At 40.3% G+C, this 14,954-nt stretch overlaps 1 protein-coding gene across 2 annotated transcripts in view; it reads right to left on the minus strand.

Moving 5' to 3' along the window:
• The window catches only part of SERPINB6 (serpin family B member 6), a 50,289-nt gene extending 35,598 nt beyond the window's left edge, over positions 1-14,691 (minus strand). Inside the window, exon 1 of one of the 2 annotated variants that reach the window (XM_059399346.1) lies at positions 14,672-14,691. The gene's annotated coding sequence lies outside the window, so the exon portion shown is untranslated. Of the gene's footprint in view, positions 1-1,424; positions 1,912-14,671 lie in introns of those variants that run through there. The other variant, XM_059399345.1, reaches the window with a different exon arrangement.
• Between the last annotated feature and the right edge of the window lie 263 nt (positions 14,692-14,954).

Raw genomic sequence — 14,954 nt, forward strand, 5'->3', positions numbered from 1 at the left:
TGGAATTATGATTAGATTCCGTATTAAGCTCTGGTTTGGTGACTCAGCCTGGACTAAGTGACACCATTTGGGGCCTGTGGTTTTCTTTTCCACAGAAAGAAAAGCAGTTCGGGAAGAAGGTAGTTTGGGACCTGGGGGTTGTCAGATAGATAGCTAAGGAAGGAGGAATCTAACTGACTGTCAGATCACTGACTTGGGCCGGTGGATGAATGACAATGATCGTACATGAGATTAGAAGATTGGAAACAGAAAGACAAATGGCTTTGGAGAAGGGAATGAATTTTGGTTTTGTGAGGGCAAGGATGAGGTTCCATGGAAGGCTCAGGGGAGATGTCTAGGCACCAGCCGTCAATGTGGGGGTCATCAGCAAACGGATAAGGTGAAGTTACCGGCTGGAGAGGTGGGCCAACCCTCAGGAATGCCAAATACATCAGGATGAACTGAGGAAACGAAGAGCCGGGAAGAAACAAGGAGAAGCCAGGGAGGCATGAAGAATCTGGAAAGAGAATTGTTAACAACAAACAGAAGAGAGTTTTAAAGAAGGAAGCTAGCCCTGTGCGGTTGAGTGGCAGTGTTATCGTCAAAATTGAGTACGTGTAGGATCTGATGGAGACCCTAATGGCTGCAGAGGTGTGGGCAGATTGGACTAAGGATTCCCGCGGGATGGGTGGGGAGGAAGCTGAGCTTGGTGCTGATATCCTCAGCTGTGGGGAAATGGGACCAGAAAGGAGGGTAGAGGCTGGTGATACCCAGCGGCTTGGGAGGCGCCACTCGGGTTCTACCCCAGCCTGAGCGGGAGGAATCAGAACCTTCGGCCTCTGGCAAGAAATGCTGCAAGGAAGGCGAGGCTGGAGAGGTTTGGGGACACGTCAGTTCCGGGTAACCAAGAAAGCAAGCCGGTGAGTCAGAAGGCAGAGCTCAGGGATGAGTCACCTTGAGCCGCGCTCAAATCACGATGCTCCCGGAAATAGAGGAGAGGCAGGCCTGGGAGGGCTCGCGTCCCTCCTGGGAGCCAGCAGGACTGGGCGATTACGGAAAGCTGCAGGCACCGCCCGGGGCGCATGGAGCCAGCCCAGGGTAAGGAGTGACGGGACTCCAGGCGCCCCGCACCGCTCCTCTCCCGCCCGAGAACCGGGCGCGGGAGGGTGTGCCGCCGGGGACCAGCAAGAGGCAGGCCTGCCGCCCACTCCTGAGACCTACCTACCTCCCCGCCAAGCCTCTGGCACCCGCTGCGCCCTTGACGCCCTGCCCGCCCGCCCCGGCCCGCTTCCTGGAGGCCGCACCCCGCGATCTCCGCCGCGCTGCGATCTGCCAGCCAAGTTCGCCGCGTCTGGGAGGAACCGGCGACACCGTGGCGGGACCGGGGGACGCGTCCCCGCACCCGGGCAGCAGGGCGTGAAAGGGGATCGCTTGGGGTGACTCACCTGGGGCCCAGGCTTTGTAGAGGAGGGTCAAGTGAAACTTGATACACCCTGCGGAGGCCCGTTAGTGCTACCACAGCGCCCTCTACTTCCTTCACAGCACTAGCCACTGTCTGTAAGGAGTTGCACTGTCTTCATTCTTAGTTTCCATCGGAAGGTGATTTCCAGGAAAGGTGGCCAGATCTCCTGAGTTCCCCCACTGGATTCAACAGCGCCAGACTCCGGCGGCGCATTGGCCAGGAGAGGAGGGGAAGCTGGAAGACCCGGGGTTAGAGGAAGAGACTGGCGTTCAAAGTGAGCAGAGGTGGGCGCAGCACCTGCTTGTCCCGGGGTCAGCGTGAGGTGCTGTCATTGACTGTGCCCCCGGTCCAGCTAAGGGGGAGGCTCATCACATTACCCTGGACCTCCGGTCCACCTTGATGCTGCTCGGACCTCTGCCAAAATCCCCTGGCTTTGCCAAGGTCACGTCCTGTGTAATTGTATAAAATGTCTGAACAGGAGCATCTCCATCTTGAAGCTAGATTTCCTTTCTGACTAATCATCTGGAACTGTGCCAGAAGCGGGCATTGTTTTACAAGCAGTTGTTCATAAAATCCAACAGGATCACTGGCATTCAGACCATAAAACTGTTAATAGGGAGACATAAAATTTTATGAAGACATAAAAGTTAACTAACGCATACCAGGTAAAGCTCCTTTGATAGCTCCAAAAAAAGAGTTGATTAGATGTTTATCAAAATTAGCACCGAGTTAAGATTTTTTTTGTCTTCTTTTCCTCTAAATCATATAATGGTGCCTTCTTTCTTTCTCATAAAACCCCTTGCCTTCCCACAGGAATGGGACACTTTTCTGGTTACTCCAGAATGCTCCCCAAATTGCACAAGACCCCAAATAAGGGTCTTTGTTCTGTTTTAGTTTAACTCCTTTTCTCAGTAGACAGCCCATAGGCCATCAGAGCCTCACCAAGTCCCACAGCCACTGGGACAGAGTTTGCTCATAGAAGTCCTGAGGCCCAGCTTTCTGTTGTCCCTCTAATTTTTAGTTTGATATTTGAGATCTTATCAACACTTAGATCATTTTTGCAGCACTTTCCAAAACAATCACAAGGTATAAATAATTTAACTTCAATCCCAAAGTAGAGTTTATTTATGGGGGAAAAAATAACTGTAAGTTTGGTTTTCTTGAAATGACATGTTTGTATCATGGTGCATAAATCTACAGATCCAAGTAGCTCAAAGAACTCCAAGTTGGGATGCAAAGAGATCTACACTGAAACATATTATATCAAACTGGTTATAAGACAAAGAGAAAAATCTTAAAGGCAGCAAAAGAGATCCAACTCTTCACATACAAAGGAGACTTGGTAAGATTAATAACGAGTTTCTCCTTAGAGATGATGGAGGCCCAATGACAGTGGGATGACATTTTAAAGTGCTGGAAGGAAAACTGTCAATCAAGAATTTTATACTCAGGGGCGCCTGGGTGGCTCAGTGGGTTGGGCCGCTGCCTTCGGCTCGGGTCATGATCTCAGGGTCCTGGGATCGAGTCCCGCATCGGGCTCTCTGCTCAGCGGGGAGCCTGCTTCCTTCTCTCTCCCTCTCTCTGCCTGCCTCTCAGTGTACTTGTAATTTCTCTCTGTCAAATAAATAAATAAAATCTTTAAAAAAATTTTAAAAAAAAAGAATTCTATACTCAGCACAATAGTTCTTCAAAACTGAGGGAGAAATTAAGACACTCCCAGATAAACAGAATCTGAGGGGTATTTGTTACCACTAGACCTGCCATACTAGCAACGTTAAAAGGAGTCCAATTTGAAACAAAATGACATCAGACAATAACTCAAAGCTGTATGAACAGAAATCTCCAGTAAAGTTGAATACATGGGAAATACAGAAGCCAGCATTGTTGTATTGTTATTTTGTGCTTATGCTTTTTTATTTCCAAATGCTCAAAAAATAAATGTATAAAACAGAAATCTATGTTATTAGGCAAAAAAATGTAGAGAGATGCGATTTGTGATGATAATATAAGGAAAAGATCAGAACTGTATAGAACTGTGTAGAGAAGAGTTTAACTACTGAAATTAAGTTGGTATCAATTCAAATTAGGCTATTATAAATTAGGATATTAAATGTAATCCCCATGGTAACAACAAAATATCTAAAGAATATACACAAAAGGAAATGAGATGGGAATCAAAATGATTCATTAAAAAAACAACTAAATGCAGAAGAAGAGAATACTGGAGGAAATGAGAGACAAAAGCCTACAGAAAGCAAATAGCCAAATGGCAGAAGTAATCTTTCTATTACTTTCATTTCCATGATGATGGATGATGTCATTCCACATCAGTAGTTACTCTGAATGTTAATAGAGTAAAGTCTCTAATAAAAGGCAGAGATTGGCAGATTAGATTAGTAAAATGTGATCCAATTGTATTCTATCTACAAGAAACTCAACCTATATACAAATATGCAAATAGATTGAAAGAGAAAAGATGGAGAAAGATATTCCATGGAAAATGTAATCCACAGAGAATTGTGGTAGCTATACTAACATGAGACAAATAGACTTTATTTAATGGAATAAATTTCTAGAGGTTCACAAATTACATAAACTGAAGAAAAAATAGTAAATCTCAACAGATATATAACAAGTAAAGAGATCGGATCAGTGATCAAAATCCTCTCAATGGGATACCCACTCTCACCACTTTTATGCAACATAATATTAGAAATCCTAGCTAGAGCAATTAGGCAAGAAAAAGAAATAAAATACACCCAAACTGGGAAGGAAAAAGTAAAACTATCACTATTTGCAGATAGCATGATATTTTATGTAGAAAATCCTAAAAACTCCACAAAAAAACTGTTGGAATAAATAAATTCAGTAAAGTTTCAGGGCACAAAGTCAATATACAAAAACCTATTGTATTTCTGTACACTAATAATGATAAGAAAGAGGAATTAAGAAAACAATCCTATTTACACTTGCAACAAAAAGAATAAAATACCTAGGAGTAAATATGACCAAGGAGGCAAAAGACCTTATACTGAAAACTACAAAGACATTGATGAAAGAAATTGAAAAAGACATATAAATGTAAAGATAATCTGTCCTCATGGATAGATGTCCATGGATAAAATGTCCATACTACCCAAAGAAATCTAAAGATTCAATGTAATCTCTGTTAAAATTCTAATGGCATTTTTCACAGAAATAGAATAAACAAATCCTAAAATATATATGGACCTAAAAAAAGCCCTGAGTAGCCAAGGTAATCTCAAGAAAGAAGAACAAAGTGGAGGAATCATGTTCCCTGATTTCAAATGATATTAAAAAGCTGTAGTAATCAAAAAGCATGGTATTGGCATAAAAACAGACACACAGATCAATAGGATAGATAGCCCAGATATAAATCCATGCATGTATGGTTAATTAATTTACAAGGAGCCAAGGATATACAATGGGAAAAGAACAGTCCCTTCAATAAATGGTGTTAAGAAAACTGGACAGCCACGGCGAAGGAATGAAACTGAACCACTACCTTACACTATACATAAAAATTAATACAAAAAATGGATTGAAGACTTGAATGTAAGACTGAAGCCATAAAACTCCTAGAAGAAAACCATAAAACTCCTGGTAAGCTCCTTGACATAAGTCTTTGCAATTAATTTTTGAATCAGACAGTAAAAGCAAAAGTGATGAAAGCAAAAACAAACAAGTGGGACTACATCAAACTAAAAAAACTTCTGCACAGCAAAGGAAACCATCAACAAAATGAAAAGACAACCTACTGAATAGGAGAAAATATTTGCAAATCATATATCTGCTAAGAGGTTAATGTATAAAACATATAAAGAATCCATACAACTCAACATCAAAACAAACAATTCAGTTTTTAATTGATCTTCTGTACAGAAGATCTGAATAGACATTTTTCTCAAAAAGACATACAGATGGTCAACAGGTACATGGAAATATGCTCAACATCACTCAACATCAGGAAAATGCAAGTCAAAACCACAGTGAGATATCACCTCACACCTGTTAGAATGGCTGGTATCAAAAAGACGAGAAATAACAAATGTGGACAAGGATGTGAAGAAAAGGAGACCATCACGCACTGCTGGTGGGAACCGAAGTACAACCACTATGGAAAACGATATGGAAGTTCTCCAAAAAGTAAAAATAGAACTACTATACAATCCAACAATTCCACTTCTGGGTATTTAGTCAAAAACCAAAAACACTGATTTGAAAAGTTGTCCGTACCCTCATGTTCACAGCAGCACTGTTTGCAATAGCCAAGACACGGAAATAACCCAAGTGTCCATCAGTAGATGAATGGGTAAAGAAGGTGTGTCTCATATATAAAATGGAATATTATTCAGCCAAAATCTTCCCATTGGTGACAATATGGATGGAATTTTAGGCCAATTATACTAAATGCAATGAGTCGGTTAGAAAAAGACAAATACCATACGATCTCAGTTACATGTGGAATCTAAGAGAAAAAAAAAAAGCTCAGATACAGAGAACAGATTGTTGGTTGCCAGAGGCAGAGGGTAGGGATCGGAAAAATGGGTGTAGGAGGTCAAAAAGTACAAACTTCCAGTTATAAAATAAGGAAATCATGGGGATGTAATAAATATAGCATGGCCACTACAGTTAATAATATCAAATTGTATATTTGGAAGTTGCTAAGAGACTAAATCATTATAAGAAAAACTAGAATTGAGAAATTAATTCAGTAAGAACTGAATTAAAATATACATGTTCCTTAGCCCCTCCTTTGCCCCTGCCTACTTCCCACAAACCAAATAGTCCAACTTAATGTTAACTTAAAGCAAGAAAGCAAGCAAGAAAGAAAACCTCTCAGCAAAGAGAAGTCCAGAACCATGTGCCCTCACTTGTGAATTCTATCAAAACATTAAAAGAATTAACACCAACCCTTTTCAAATGCTTCTAAAAAGTTAAAGAGGAAAGAACATGTCCAAACTCATACCTTGATACTAACTCAAGGTAAGACACCACTAGCAAATAACCCTGTAGACTAATATCCTTATAAATACTGATGCAAAGTCCACAAGAAAGTACTAGCAAACTGCATCCAACAGCATATTAAAATGATTATACATCACCACCAAGTGAGATTTAGTCCAGGAATGCAACATAAGAATATCTACCAATGTAATGCATCACCTTAATACAAAAAATACATGATGGTCTCAATTGAACAGAAAGGCATTTGACAAAATCCAACACTCTTCCATAATAATAATTTAAAAACACTAAGAAAACTAGAAATAGAGGGAACTTCTTCAACATGATAAAGGGCATTAAAACCTATTACTTGTAGCTAGAGCAATTAGATGAAGGAAAGAAAAGTCATTGAAATTAGGAAGAAGTAAAACTATTGCTATTCACATATTATATGATCCTATGTATAGAAATATATCAAATGTATAAAATATCTAGAAAATCCCAAATACATAAAATACATAGAAAATACATAAGAAAGCTACTAAATCTATGGAGAAATATCTACTCATGTCTTCTGCCATTTCTTGACTGGATTATTTATTTTGGGGGTATTGAATTGGTTAAGTTCTTTGTAGATCTTGGATACTAGCTCTTTATCTGAGAAGACATTTGCAAATATCTTGTCCTATTCTGTTAGGGTGATGGAATGGGGTAACTGAGCAATGGGCATTAATCCTCAATGGGCACGTTAGGTAATGAGCACTGGGTGTTATACGCAACTGATGATCACTGAACTCTACCACTGAAAGTAACAATATACTATACGTTAGTTAACTGAATTAAAAGAAAAGAAGGCTACTAAGTCTAATATACAAATTTAGCAAAGTTGCAGGATACAAGATTAACATTCAAAAATCAGTTGTCTCTATATATGTGTAATGAACAATATGAAAAAGATATTAAGAAAGCAATTCCATTTGCAGTAGCATCTAAAATCATAAAATACCAATAAAATAATATAATGCCTAGAGTTAATTTAAACTAGAGTCAATTTAAATTTAAACTATAAGACGTTTCTGAAAGATCTTTAAAAAGAGCTAAATAAATGGAAAGACATCTTGTGTTAGTGGATAAGAAGGCTCAATACTACTCAAAGCAACCTCCGGATTCAGTGCAATTCCTGTCAAAATTTCAACCACATTTTTTAATTTTTTGCAAAAAAATTTTTAATTTTAATTTAATTTTAATTTTAATTTTTTGCAAAAGCCGATTTTTAAATTCAAATGTAATTACAAGAAGCTCTGAATAGCCAAAGAAATCTAGGAAAAGGGGGACAAAGTTGGAAGACTCCCACTTTCTAATTTCAAACATACTACAAAGCTACCGATACCAAAACCTTGTGGTTTGGTATTAGCACAAATACAGACTTATATGCTAATGGGATGGTACTGACAGTCCAGAAGTAAACCCACATTTCTGTGGTCAATTGATTTCAATAAGGGTGCCAAGTCCCTTCATTAGGGAAAAGAATGGTTTCTTCCACAGATGGTTTGTGAAAGTGGATTTCCACATGCAAAGAAGAAGCTGTACCATTACTTCATACCATATACAAAATGATTAAAATCAACCAACAATCTAAATATAAGAGCCAAAACTATAAAACTGTTAGAAGAAAACACAAGAGTAAATGTTCATGAACTTGGATTTTGCAGTAGGTTCTTAGATATGACACCAAAAGCCCAAGGAGGGGATTGTACTAAGTGAAGTAAATCAAGCAGAGAAAGACAATTATCCTGTGGTTTTCACTCATATGTGGAACACAAGGAATAGAGCCGAGGACCACAGGGGAAGGGAGGGAAAGCTGAAGGGGGAGAAATCAGAGAGGGAGAAGAACCATGAGAGACCCTGGACTCTGGGAAACAAAGTGAGGGTTGCAGAAGGGAGGGAGGTGGGGGGGTGGGGTAGCCGGGTGATGGGTATTAAGGAGGGCACGTGTGGTGATGAGCACTAGGTCTTATATACAACTAATCAAAACCTAATGATGTACTGTATGCTGGGTAATTGAATATAATTTAAAAAAACACAAACTTCATAAATTGGATTTCATCAAAATTAAATTATTTTTACGTGCCAAAGGACATTATCAAGAAAGGGAAAGACACTGGAAATGCAGCTTGAAGGCAGACAAGACAAGAGGCACACAGACATAGGCGTGCTGTACACTCACCACTGTGTGATTACTCTGAGTCAGGTTAACGGGCTTTAAAGGCCTCTGGGGCTATGTTGCCCTACAAAGCTGAAAAGTTAGAGGATATAATGAATTGCCCTTCTCAGGAAGCCTTTAATTCTCAACTCCTTTGGAAACAGACTCCATTTTTATAGGGTTGGTGGTTCTGATTTTTCTTTATTTTAATCTTATGAAAAGTTAATAAGTTCCTACTTCCCCACAGCCCCCTCTTTTTTTAATTTATTTTTTATTTTCAGCATAACAGTATTCATTATTTTTGCACCACACCCAGTGCTCCATGCAATCCGTGCCCTCTATAATACCCACCACCTAGTACCCCAACCTCCCACCCCCCGCACCTTCAAAACCCTCTGATTGTTTTTCAGAGTCCATAGTCTCTCATGGTTCACAGCCCCCTCTTATCCCATTGGGGATATTTTCATTCATCATCATTGTTAAAAGATGGGCTCTGGAGCCAGGCTGTTTTGCATCTTTAATAAACTCTTCGGACCTTAGTTTTCTCATCCAGAAAATGGAAATAACAATAGAAACTGCATTCTGGTGCTGCTGTGAGGATTAAATCAAGGCAGTAAAGAACCTAGCATACCGCTAGTACATAGCAAGCCCTCTATAAATGCTAACGATTCTTATCCCACACTATCCTAATTATCCAGAAGGTTAAGTTGCCTTTTTAGCTTAACCTTGAATGGCAGGGAGCACTTATTCAATTCACATTCCCTCATCCAAGCTTCATTACTCTGCATCATGAAGAAAGTGGGGGGAAAGGTTATAGAACACAATTCTGGCTTAATTATATTTGTAATTCCCATGGTGCAATCTTTAAAGTACCATTTATCTACAATTGTTAATCAGAATTATACACAGCAATGTGTGTAGTGAAAGCCTAATACCTCGATCCATACAATTGCCAGAATGTTCTGACTGATTTAGGGTGGTGATACAAAGTTTAAGGTTTGGTTGGGTCCAAATCTCTCGGCAGTGATTTCTAAAGGCATGTTGAATTTGCCAGCATTTTGGCTGTCAACTAAATCCTTAGTTAGAATAAGTTAAGATATGAGAGGCTCGTGTTCTCATATTTGAGTTATCAATTACTTGAATGGTCACTTAACAACAAAAACCTATTTAATAACACTCTCACTCTCTCATGCTCTCTCTCTCACTCTCAAATAAATAAATAAAATATATATATTTTTAAAAAAAGGTGGGGTAGAGGGAGGCACGTACCAGGGTGGCTCAGTTGATTAAGTGTCTATCTTCAGCTCAGGTTGTGATCTCAGGCTCCTGGGACAGAGAGCCCCAGAATGGGCTCCCTGCTCAAGCAGGGAGTCTACTTCTCTCTCTCCCTCTGCCCCTCCCTCTGCTCATGCTCTCTCTGGCTCTCTCTCAAGTAAACAAATAAAATCCTTAAAATACAATTTAAAAAATAAAAAATAGACTAATAACAAAACACAAATCTAGTCTCCATTGTTTTGTTTAGATGCTATCCACTTAATACTGATTAATGCAAAAATTTAATTCATACCATGTTGCCTTTGAATTCTACCCACAACTTTTGGGATATCAAGACCGATTATTCTTGACAACAGCAGACCTTTCCAAAGTACCACAGGGAGAGAAACTTCTCAGAAACCAGGGTTCTGTAAGGAGACAGACATAATAGCTCATTTCCCAATGAAACTAGCAGGGGGTCAGTGTCTTCCAGTTAAGCTTTGAGGAAAAAGCCATTAGATTTCTTCATGACATTTCAGAGTTTGGATGACCTTCAATTAGAAACAAAGAACACCCTGAAAATAGATAACATCTGCTCACCCTGAAATATTTAAAAAAAAAAAAAAAACTAAAAATATTCAGAACTACCAGTATGTTCATTGAATGAAGATTGTGCCTCCAACCCACCTCCAAAATCTATTTACTGAGAACTCAGCAGCAAGATAGAAAAAACAATAAAAGGGAATTAAGAAAAAGAATAATGGTCAATTGCTCACAGAGGAATAGGATCCCCCCAAAGTGAAAGACAATATAAAGAATGGGAGAAAATGTTCGCAAATTATTTACCTGATAATATACAGAATATATCAAGAACTCTTACAACTCAACAAAAAATAGACAACATACTTAAATGATGAGTAAAGGACATGCATAGACATTTCCCCAAAGAAGATCTACAAATGGCCAATAAGCACATGAAAATATGTTCACCTTTATTAGCCATTAAGGAAATACAAATCAAAACGGGAGATACCACTTCACACCTATTAGGATGTGTGAAAATTAATAAAGGGAAATCCCACTAAAGTAGAGTCCTGAGGCTAGTAAGGCGAGCCATACAGAGGCAGTACAGGGAAAATGAGAGAGATTTAATTCTTGCAAAGTTTCCATATGCTTAGAGATAAATACCTCCTTCTCAGAAAGAGAACGGAGAGAGAACAATTCTTCAGGGAGTAAGGGTTGTTTGAGCAAAAACAGAAGAAACAGTTCACCCAGAAATAACAATTTTAAGCCTGCCTGCACAACTATTTCTGTATTTCAGGTGCCCTAAAATATGTCAGCCACTAAAGAGTGACGACCACAAAGTAATGACATTGTTCTGGTCAGCTTCCTTGTATATAAGCTGTCTCTAAGAAACTCCACCTGTTTTCTTTCTCTCGAATTCAAAGTTCATTTCTATGACATTGAGACTCAAGAACCTGGTTTCAGGGGTCCCATAACAATACCACTCAATGCCAATTACAGCAGAATTGTCAATTATGGACCCCAAAAGAATTGTCAGTTATAGACCCCAAAGGGAACAGATGTATGCTGCATCTCCTCCAGGAAATTCACCACCGCCCCCCCCACCCGCAACTCAGCCAATGAGAAATCATCCTCACCCTGAACTCTAGCTCTTCAAAAGTCTTTCCCTCAAAATAATCCCTCCTAATTTTCTCCCTCCTCTTCATAAAATAACATTCCTCTCCTTTGTTTATTGGACTTGCCAATGTCTTTGCCATAGCTTGCATGTCCCAATTTGTAATTCTCTGTTATTCCTAAATAAACCCATTTTTACTGGTAAAATAATTATATTTCATTGTTAACATTATGGTTATAATCATTTTTCAAAGGAACATAAACAGTTAGGATGTAGAAAAATCGGAACCCTTGTATAGAGCTGGTGGGAATGTGAAATGGTATAGTCACTACAGAAAAAAGTTGGCCAGCTCTTTAAAAAGCCACACAGAATTACCCCAAGACCCAACAATTTCACTCCTAGGTATATACGCAGAGGAATTGAAAACAGGGGTTCAGACACTTGTAGAGCAATATTTTCAGCAGGATGATTCACAACAGCCAGGCGGCCCAAGTATCGAACAGATGATTGGATAAACAGAATGTGTTCTGGTATGGGTCATGGCATATGATTCAGCCATAAAATGTAATGAAGTTCTGGTTGGAGCTGAGACTTGCAGACAGAGGGTCAGGAGGCCACACCTGTCATGCCTGTTTGTCCTCAGCTGGCTTCTTGCTTGGGAACTCATCCTAAGACTCATTTCTGCCCCAAGGACTGCCTTAGTGCCTGCTGGCATCCAGGAATCCCCGTTCAGCAAGCTCCACACACTTTCCAAGGAAGCAGCGTCCTCTGAATGCCACTTCTTACCACAGCAGTGAGGGGCAGGCATCCCTTTAAAAAAAGAAATAATACAGTTCTGGCATATGCTATGATATGGATGAACCTTGAAGATGAGATAGGGAAGCTGAGGGGACTCTGTTTTTAGAAAGGCTCTATCTCTGCTGCTTTTCTGTTGGGCCCCATTTCCTCATGTTCTGTATTTTGCATCTGTGTAACCCAAAGGAGTTATGTTCCCACTCCAAGGGGGAAGCACATCAGTTAGTCATTCTCTGAGTTTTTCCCAGGTCCCCAAACACCTGATAATATCTAAGAAGAACCGGAACCCAAACATGTACCAGGACATTAGATTCAAACAAACCTCAGCTAACGCTAGCATCGATACCCTCTACCATTGATGATTTATGAACTAAGACCTCTGGTTCACCTGTCGCTTGCCTTTGATCAGACCCTACCCTGGATTCCTGAAGGAACATGTACTCTGGACCCCTCCCCCCTAACTCCAAGTAACAACAAGAATTGTTCTCTTTTCCTTCCCTAGGCTACTGGACATTCTGCCTCCCACAATTAATCACTATTCAGTAACCTCTGCTTCTACTTTCTCCAGCTCAAGTTTGATTTTGGTTTTTTCCTATGCAAAACCAAGGACACTCTTGGAGGGACCTGTGGGGACCTCCCTCTAGGTCCTCAGACCCAACTTTCTTGCATCAAAAACATTATGCTAAGTGAAAGTAAGCCAGACACAAAGAGCCAGATACTATATGACTCCACTTGCACAAAATTTGTAGAATAGGCAAATTGATAGAGGTGGAAAGTAAATGGGTTACTAGGACTTTTGGGAGCGGGGGTAGGGAGTAATTGCTTAATGCTTACTGAGTTACTCTTTGGGAAAATTAAAAATTTGGCGATATATATAACGGTTTTGTTTGCACAACACTGTGAATATAATTAACACCACTGAACTGTGTGCTTACAAGGCTTAAAATGGCAAATCTTATACAAATCTTATAGTTTACTATAAAAAATATGTTATTAGGAAGAATTTGTTTCTCAAACGAAGGGGACGCTGTTAGCAGAGTAAAAGTCATTAAATAAAACCCGAACTATCTCGTCTAGGAGATAGTTTAAACTGCTTATATTAGCCTTAATGTAGCCCTCGCTATTCATTTTCATCGGAAACAAGTATAGGGAGCTGGGGAGAAGAGGAAGCGTGTAACTAGCTTAACTGCCTCTTTGCCTAGAATGCTTAATTCAGTTCTTGCATTTCTTCATAGCAAGGGGGGTAAATGAAAATGGAAATCTCAGAACCCCCTGCAAGTGATTTGCATTGTTGCTGTCAATTGAATTTATTGGGATTTAAAAGCGCCGCCTTCTTATTAAACTCAGAATACAAACATGGTCATATCTTATTTGTTTGCGGTAAATACTCAGCTTTCAAAACCAGATTAGCAGGAGATTCTGTTATTTTCTCTTGCCAGATGGGCTCCTGCTGAACTGTCCTAGAAGCAAGCATGGGGGTCCACGGGTCTCACAAAGCCAAGGGAAGACCAGCTTCCATTCTCAAGGGAGTAACTAGCTCAGTCCACATGTGTGATTGCTCCTCATCACCACAAGATGGCGCTGTCAGATCACACAGAAGCATAATAAAGGCGGCGTTCCAATTTTCTCTTTACTTCTTGTTTTTCAGAGAGTGAGCCTTGGTTTCCCTTACTCCCCGGTTCTTTCAGTTCTCATACTAAGACTAAGATGCACCCAAGACTGGTTCTGTAATTTGCTATTCCACAGTTCCCTGGTCTTCTCACGGCACCCACATCACCCAGAGGTCTTAGAAGTCCACACAATACAAGAGACCGGACAATAGGGCTACTTGCCCTCCTAAGGAAGCTTCCCTTCAGTTATGCCAGAGGGCCTGCACCTTCCTTTTAGGATGAATCGTTTCTTTCCGTGACACAGAGATGATGTGAGGACATCCCCTCAGTGAGTCAACAGAAAGGGGGCTAAGACAAAGCAAACTTCACCTTTGGGGACAATCTAGTCCATCAGAAAGTGCCTCAAGCACTTTTTCCTCTGACAAAGGTCATTCTAAAATGAAAGCTGCCTCGGGGATCTCCTGGGCTCACAAGACTAGGCAGCCCTGTTCCCTGCCTGCATGAGGGCATCTCAGAGAGGCCGTATTCTCTTTGCTGAAACTATCTGAGGACACCAGAAATCAAAGCATAGAGTTTGGGGAGGGTCCTTGAGAAGGTCACAAAGGAAGGCGGGCTATGCTACAAAGGAAGGTAGCATAAACTAGAAAGAGCTGGAAAAAAAGGAAAAGATAATTAGCCCAAAAAAGGAAAAGATAATTAGCCCAAACTGCTCACCTATCTTTCTCACACATGCACACACACACAGGCTCTGGTTCATGTACCTCTCTGCCTTCTAGGGGATATCCTTGGCCTTGAACATTCCTCTTCTTTGATTAAGCTTTTTCTTTTCAGAAAATTGTAGACTCCCATGTCGTTTAAGAAACAACCCAAGGGGCATGTGGGTGGCCAACTGGTTAAGCTGGTTGAGTCATACTCTTGATCTCAGCTCTGGGCTTGATCTCAGGGTCCTGGAGCCTACGAAAGAGAAAAACAAACAAACAACATGAAACAAAAAGAAAAATAGAAGAAGAGGAGAGGAGAAAAGAGAAGAGAAGAGAAGGAGAG

Source organism: Mustela nigripes, chromosome 5, assembly GCF_022355385.1.
Source record: "Mustela nigripes isolate SB6536 chromosome 5, MUSNIG.SB6536, whole genome shotgun sequence".
Classification (NCBI taxonomy): domain Eukaryota; kingdom Metazoa; phylum Chordata; class Mammalia; order Carnivora; family Mustelidae; genus Mustela; species Mustela nigripes.